The sequence below is a fragment of the Camellia sinensis genome, chromosome 8 (genome assembly GCF_055761805.1).
Source record: "Camellia sinensis isolate YWXY chromosome 8, ASM5576180v1, whole genome shotgun sequence".
Taxonomy (NCBI): Eukaryota; Viridiplantae; Streptophyta; class Magnoliopsida; order Ericales; family Theaceae; genus Camellia; species Camellia sinensis.
The window spans coordinates 83,344,766-83,353,266 of record NC_138968.1 but is presented as its reverse complement, the minus strand read 5'-3'; positions in this window follow the sequence as shown (position 1 = coordinate 83,353,266).

The following is an 8,501-nucleotide window of genomic DNA, read 5'->3' as shown; positions in this document are numbered from 1 at the left end:
GTCTGCTTTGAGAACTTAATTGTTTTTTTGTGATGAAATTGAGAACTTAATTCAGGTATTGGTACTTTTACTGCTAAAAGTTGTTTAACCTGGGTAAGAGAGTCCATTCTCTGAAATAGAGCATAGTCTCTCCATAGTAGAAGGGTCGAAATTCAATCAGAACAATCTATTGCCTTGATGAAATCAGTATTAAGGTTGTGATGTATGGTAGAATCCGAAAAGCAGCTTTAAGTGAATATCTCGGCTTGTCGGTAAAAATGGCCTTGGAAGTGGAATAGTTTTGTGAGAACTGCAAGTGAGGAGAAAGAAGTGAAAATAATTGTAAGTAAATGTTTCACTTGCATAGGAGCACAAATTCACCTGCACTTTTATATTTTTGCAATTATTTTTACTTTTTTCTCACTGATTTGCAAATTCTTCCAATATTTTTCTTGTGTAGCTAAAAGCATTCAGTGTGTTTGGTTTGAGTTTTCTGGATTAAGTTTTTTGAAAATTGAGTTTTTTGATTTTCGTATTCTTTTGTTTTTAGTGAGTATTTTTTGAATTTTAAACATTTTTTTTACTTTTTTAGATGTACCTTAATTAGATGTATCTAGAAAGTAAAAAATTGTGAAAAAATATTTTAAAAAATTAATAAATACATAAAAATACAAAAAAAAATGTGTTGAATTTTTATATTTTTGGTATTTAGTAAATTTTTAAAAGATTTTTTTTATAATTTTTTTACTTTTTAAGTGTATTTATGTTAGGTGTCTCTAAAAAATAAAAAAATTATTTAAAATATTAAAAAAAATCATTAAAAAAAATACGAAAAATAAGAAGGTAAAATTTTTTAAAAATTGTTTTGTGAAAAATGAAAACAAACTCATTGAAGTTGAGAGATGAGTTTGAATACCAAAAACAACAGAAAAAACAAGGGGGGAAAATGAAAATGAATAAATGAGATGAGTTCGAGGGTCCACTATACACGTGCTAAAAGTAGCTTAACTTGAAAAAGAAAAAGGTAAAATTTCCCCCATGGTTTGGTCTCGAGCATTACACTCCCCTTTGGTTTTAAAACAGTCAAACAGGCCCTTTGTAGTTTTAATCATTTTTTACTTAACCTCCCTGGCATTACTTATTTCTATCAAAATTGATAGAATTGATGGAAGATTTAAAAAGGAATTTGAAAAGAAAAAAAAATGTATAAAATTAGATAAAATGTAAGTATATTTTATTAATATTTTACTTATATTTTCTTTTTTCTTTTTTTTTTTTGTAAATTTCTTCCTATATAGCCTAACTAAATACAGCGTAAGAGTTGAAATAAAAAACCAAAAAGTCAAATTCTAATTCAATTGTAAAAGGTCAAATTTGCCCCTTCATTTTTTTCATCTTGTTCTTATTTCAAAACCCTAACCCCAATGTACCCATCAATAAATTGCTCTTGCTAGTAAAAAAATTAAAAGTTAGAAAATTAAAAAATTAAAAATAAAAAATAAAAATAAGAAGTTGAAGATCACAAATTGTTCTGGGGTGTATGAATGTATGGTGATGGCAACCATTTATGATCGGAATAACCTTATCTTCATCAATTACCCCCAATTCCTAAATCCCTAACTTTAATTCTAAATTTTCATCCTTCTTGCTAGGCCCTCGCTGCCCATCATCGCCACTGCCTTCTTCAGTCCCCACCCAACGTCACCAACCCATCCACGGCCACTGTTGCCTTTTCTATTTAGAAGCACGATCATCATTCTCACAAAGGCAGCGGATATACCGATCCGCCCAATCCGACCAAACCGAATCGATTCGCTGCATTTTGGACGGATGCTTGATAACGAGCGGACGGTTGCGGATTGATTTTTTTCAATCCGCCTAGTTGTAACACCTGCATCCTTTAATACATTGGAGAGTGTATTTAATTCCCTTATTTTCATTTTTGGGAGTCTTTGGAGTTGTTGAATGTTGGTTTTGGAAGAGTATGATCCGATTTAAACTCGTTGGGTTTGTTTGTTTGTGTATGTTCTTGTCAAAAAGTTGTTTGGGGACTTAGAAATTCTATTCTGGAGTCAACACCAGCCTTCCTAAGGGTTGACCCTTATCTATTGGTGAAGTTTCTGGAAGTGTTACTGGAATATAGGGTCAACACTAGCCTTGGTGGTGTTGACACCTGCCTCTTGTTGCTGTCCACAAGGGTCGACACCAGTCTGGGAAGGGTCGACCTTTGTATATTGCAAAATCTGTGTGTTGGTTGCTGGAAAATAAGGTCGACCCTTCCTATTTAAGGGTCGACACCTTGCATGTTGCACAGATTGCTTTTCTTCCTGGAGAGTCGACGCCTCTGCCCGAAGGGTCGACCCTTGTGTGTAATTTTCAGCTTTTTGGGCTGGTTTGGGCCCTACTTTTGAGGGGTTTTGGGCCTATTATTTTATTGACCTTAGGGCTATTTCTCTACGACTATAAATAGGCTCCAAACATATTTCATTTCACTCTTTCTCCTCTTTCCTCTCTTTCAAACCGTGAGTTCTCTTCTCTCTCTCTAAAACTCAAACTTTTTCACTTAAATTTCTAGATCTACTCACATGGAGTGATCTTTTCGCCATGGTTCTTTGAGAAAGAGTGTAGATCTCGTCGAGGGCTTTCTTTTGGTCCAATTGGTTTGTGGTTTCGTCGCCATTGATTTTTGGGTCGTCATCTCTTGGCTTCAAGAGGTAAGGGTTTCTAGTTCTCTTTCAATACCCTCGTTTATAGATAGAATTGTGGTATTTTCTTTATATAAACACAAAAGTTTATATTTTTATGCATATTGTGACGAATCATGAGATTCGGGGTTAGGGTTTGAAGGGAGTTGGATTAACTTGTTGGGTTAAGATCTTGGGTCATGAGTTTGGGTGTAAAAGTAATAGAAGGGTTGGAATAAAATGTGTCTTGTGAAAAGTTTTAACTTCTCTTAAAAACTCTAGTTTGGCTCATGAAGATGGTTAATGGTTTTGCTTCAATTGATAGTAGAATCATGAAACTGAAGTGTTAAATTACACATGTACAAGTTTAATTTTAAAGAGTTTGCAAATTTATGTAAAAGTTGCGATTGAACCCCAATGTTGATGTTTTAAATTATGTTATAATAAAAAACAAAACTTGGGGGAAAAGAAATTATTAATGGTATGGATGATATGAGCTTTGTGTTGAAATAGTTGTGTTGAATTTTGTTGTGTGTTATGTGAATTGTATTGGGTTATGTTGTGTTGTGTTGAGTTGAGTTGGGTTATGTTGTGTTGAGTTGAGTTGGGTTGTGTTGAGTTTGGTTGAGTTGTGTAGTGTGGCGTTGAGTTGTGTTGGGTTATGTTGTGGTTGGTACTTGCGCGGGGAATTGAAAAATGGTTTTTCGGTGCCCACGATTGTCCGTATCATAGTCGGTAAATGTGGGGGATGGTTTTAAAAATTGAAAAATGATTTTTCGATGCCCACGACCGTCCGTATAATAGCCGGCAAATGTGGGGGTGGTTTGAATTCAAGGTGCCCGATTGCCCTATCTAGGTTTATCACTTGATGAATGTGGGGAAAATATTTTTGGGTGCCCACGTCCTGCCGTATAATAGCCGGCAAATGTGGGGGATGGTTTTAAAAAGTTGAAAATGGTTTTCGGAACACATATATGGTTTTTGAGAAAATGATTTTGAGAGTTCACTTCCCGCCGTATAATAGCCGGCAAAAGGTGGAATGTGCTATGAATTGGGTACCCGCTATCCTGCCATATCAAGCTGGCAAAAAGTGGAATGTGTTATGAAGTGTGTTGAGTTCAGTGATGATATATGTGACTTGTGATGAACTTGTGAAAATACCATTTGATGTGTAAATTGATATGGAATGGGAATACATATAGAAATTATTTGAAAAGAATGGATAATTAAATGGTAATTGGATAAGGGATTGGTGATAAAGAACTCACTGGGTTGTTTGTATCTATAAGGAAAGATTAAGAGTTTTACTTTATGATTAATTGAGAAATTGAATTAAAAAAAGGGTTTATTGTCCGTGTGATGTGTTGAGTTATAGTTGATAATGCAAATGTGGATGTGATGTAATTGTTTTTGGATTTCTACGTTAAAGAGTTATAGCAATAAAGGATGGACAGGTAGGAATGAAGTGTATGAGGGTTGTTTTGGATATTAAGGGAATATGAATTTGAGGTTATGGAGTTTTAATAAATGTAACTAGTAAAAGGAGAGAATGGGAATAAAAAGAGGAATGTTAAGATGGGAATTTAATAATGAATATTTTGGAATGGGTTAATAAATATAAAATTATGTGATTCCTTAAACATGTTTTCAAAAAGGACTTATGGTTTTCTAATGAAAATTGATAGTTTTTGATGGTCGAAGGTTTTCCTTAAATGTTCAAATAAACTTTGAGAAAAAGATACTCTACATATGATATTTTGAAATTACAAAACGTCATCTACTATATGGTATCACCTTGTATGCATGATCATTTCTATCTATAGGATGGTTATTGTTTTAGAACTATGAGATTCCTACTAGGCAATTGTGCTCACTCCTTATTGTTTCTTTTTTTTTTTACAGGAAGAGAATTCAGATTGATTGGTTGAAGGATTAGGAAGTTCATGTATATCTTGTGTGTAACCTCATTGTACTTTGATGTTTGTAATTATTTATTTGTAACTCCGTAGCGGGAGCTTGACATGTATTATATTTATTGTTGTATTCATCATGAGAGAGATTATGTACTATTATGTTTCTATTACTCAAGGATAATAGATATTTTTAATTTTAAAAAAAATATATACCTAAATTTCAGGCTCTTGGTAATGTTTTCGAGTAAATAAAATTTGGGGCGCGACACTAGTTTTGGACGGATGGCGGATTTGAGATTTTTTTGGCCGTAACTGAACCGCCAAACTGCGAGCATCTCTAATAATTTATAAAACTTTGTGTTTTGAATTTGTTTAGATATTCTATTTATGTTTTCAATTGAAAAAGAGTTTAAATATTATGTTGAATATATTCTGTTGAAAATGTTGAAAAAGAGCTTTCAACATGAATATATTTTTTGAATTGAAAAAAAAATAAATGTATTATTTATATATATATATATATATTTAAATCTAACTCTAAAAATAATGGTTTTTGTTTTGAAAAACAGATATAAATGTAACAGTACAGAGGTATACAATCTCTACTATTGCTTTGCTCATAGTTTTGGTGGTTTGAATTGTTTTTATATTTTAAGAACCACAAATTGTAATACTTTATGTGGATGAGACATGCTATGATTGTAATATGTGGATGAGGCATGCAGTGATTGTAATATTCTAAAGTTTTAATTCTTTCTTTGAATGAGGCATCCAATGATTGTAATACTTTTATAAGTCATTGACAGTAATATTTTTTTTTTCTTTTTTTTTTAAGAAAGTGCACAAGTTGAATTATGTTGAAAATTTATAAAATTTTAAACCGTCAAGTTGATTCGTATCCATCCACTAATCCGTCAATCCGCTCAATCCATATCCGCCGGATTAACAGATGGATGCCGGATTGAAAGTTCCGTGTCCGTAACCGATTTGCGCCCACCCCTACGGAATACCCATTACCAACCATTATTTCCAAAGCAAGACTTTCAATTCATGGCAGCAATTAAAACAGGATAATTTTTAAAAATGTCTAAGAGATATAATTAGTTTGAACAATGTGGATTGATCAAATTAAATATTGTTAGCTGAGATTATTTGATCTGAAATAAATTTTTCATGTAAACAATTGTTAACTCCTATTTTACACAATCTCACATTGTGAAAAGAAAGAAGTAGATTGTTCCACCTATACAAAGTGAATATTATGCTTTTATTTAATATTGTGATATTTTGCATACTTCAGTTCAAGACAGTTTAAATTTTAAATTTTAATTAATTAATTTTTGTGTAAGTTGATTAGTCTTTTGATTTAGCCGATTATGTTGAACCATTTTCAATTTGATTGATTCTCTGGTTTAACTGCAATATTAGTGGTATTGGTTTGATTTGTTTGATTTAAAATAAACTCTTAACCTAAACAATTATTAACTTTTATATTGAAACTAGTGAATTTGTTGTTTTACTTATATAAAGTGAATCTTATACTCTCATTTTAATATTATAATGTTGTTCATGCTTCAGTTCAATACAATTGAATTTTAAAATTTTCAATTAATTAATTTTGGTCAAAATTAAAAACTAAATTTAAGTCAAAAGATTTAAATTTGATAAAACTGCCATATTTGATAAAAATTTCAAATATATTTAGTAAACTAAATTTTGAGTCAAAAGACTTAAATTTGAGTTGGGAGTCTCTTTGGCACTGGTCATTCACTAGTATATATATGTAATATAATATAATATGTATCCAGTTAGTTTCTTTGAGTTTCTATAGTTTCTTTGAGTTACTAAATTAGAAATTTAGGCATAATTGGTGATTTAATTAAATTAATGTTATTTAAATTAGAAATTGTGTGTATAATGTGATTTATAATAAATAATTAGGGATTTGGGGATAATTTGTAATTTAATTAAGTTAATGTTAGTTAAATAAAGGAAAAAATTGTATAATAGAAAAGAGCAAAGAAAATAAGAAAAGCAAAAAAAAAAAAAAAAAAAAAAAGGAGGCAAAATTGTAGAAAGATATTAAGATCATTTTATCTTTACCGTTAATAGAGTTAGGATCACTCTAAAATTATAAAGGAGTTCTCTGCATATATTTGAACTTTAGGAGTAATGTATTTTAATCTCTAAAAAAAAGAAAAAAGGTAAAGTGAATTTAACCCAAAGAAAAAAGGGTAGCATTTGGAAAAAATTACATAGCCCCTTCCTTAATCCATCCATGTTTCTTAATCCAAATTCAGATATAAGGGAGGCAGGGCTCAGATAAAACCAGGTATGGTTCCACGAGTTTTTTTTTTTAATATTCCAAAAAAAAAGAAACTACTTAGAGAATTGACCTGCTTTTTAAATTATTTGAGAAACTAACCTGCTTTTGAATCGCATGTTGAAAATGCGATTTCACCATGTCATCATTTTTAACTTGCAATTTTAAGGTGAAATTGTATGTTCAAGATGCAATTTTAATTTCAAAATTGTATTTTGAAAATGCGATTTCAAAAAGTAGGTTAGTTTCCTAAATAGTTTGAAAAGTTGATCAATTCTCTAATTAGTTTTTTTTTTTTTTGGAATATTTAAAAAAAAAAAAAAACTCATGGTTCCACATATGAACCCAAATAAATAAATTACATCAACTTGTCATGAAATTTGAAGAAAATACAACTAGTCTTATAATTTTGATATAATTATACTAATATATTTTTTAATAAGATTAAATAGACCAAAACTAATATAGATGGTATGACAATACAAGGATAAATAAGGAATAATATATCTTTCAGTATAAAAGAAATGACAAGTCATTTTTTTATTCATATGACTAACAAATTATTGATGAATACAAAAAAAAAAATGTTTAGCTAAAATTATTCCACAACTTAGGAAGACCACATGGTTCTGTGCCCATCCAATGATATCTTGTCATTTTTCTATTATTTCTTTATTTTTAACAAGTTCTTTATTATTGATCGAACACCGCGCAAATATTAAATACTCGAAACACAGGATAAATACTCGGTGTTCAGACTGTTTGGAGTGGTTTTTGCTCCAAATGTGTGCCAACATAACTTAGACATTTCAATCCATCACTGATTTTTACATTTTATTATAAATTTGAGTTAAAATGTTTATTTGATATGAAACTATTTCAATTTTTTTTTTTTAACTTCTAAAAATTTCCTTCTTATTCTAAATTGCCTTTTTCATCAAATTTGATTAAAAAAATTATCTCCAATGCTTTCATCATTTAAAATTTTTATCAAATGTAAATTTGTTAAGTTTTCAATTTGATAAAAACATGACTCATTATTGATGAAATAATTGAAAATGATTTTTGAATATTTTTTCATCAAAAAATTTAATGAAAGAAAAGGTAAAAAATTAGAAATGCTCTTATCTAGAAAAGGGTGGTATAAAATTCACCCAATTAGAATAAAAATATTATCGATTTAGATTTTCCTTGTATCATAAATTTGAAGAAAAAAAATATTGAGAAGGGAAAGACAGAAAAATTAACTTCTATTTCATTTATATTTTCATATTTTTCCTCACTTTCAAAATTTCTACTCAAATTCATGAACTTTAGCCTCAAATTGTCAAATGAAATTCCTACCTTCATAAATATTTTTCATTAATAAACAAACTACTTGAATGTGAGTTCAAACATGTGTTCATAATCTGTAACATGGGTTCATAATGTTGTTGAAATCATCATTCCAAACACGGTATTAGATTGGATCAATCACGCTTTATCATGCCTGTTTGGTGCAGCTTAAAAGTTACTTATTTCAGCTTTCAACTTAATTTAAGTTATTTTGATGTGTTTGGTTTAACTTAACAATGCAGCTTATAGCGTTTTGTAAGTCAGAAA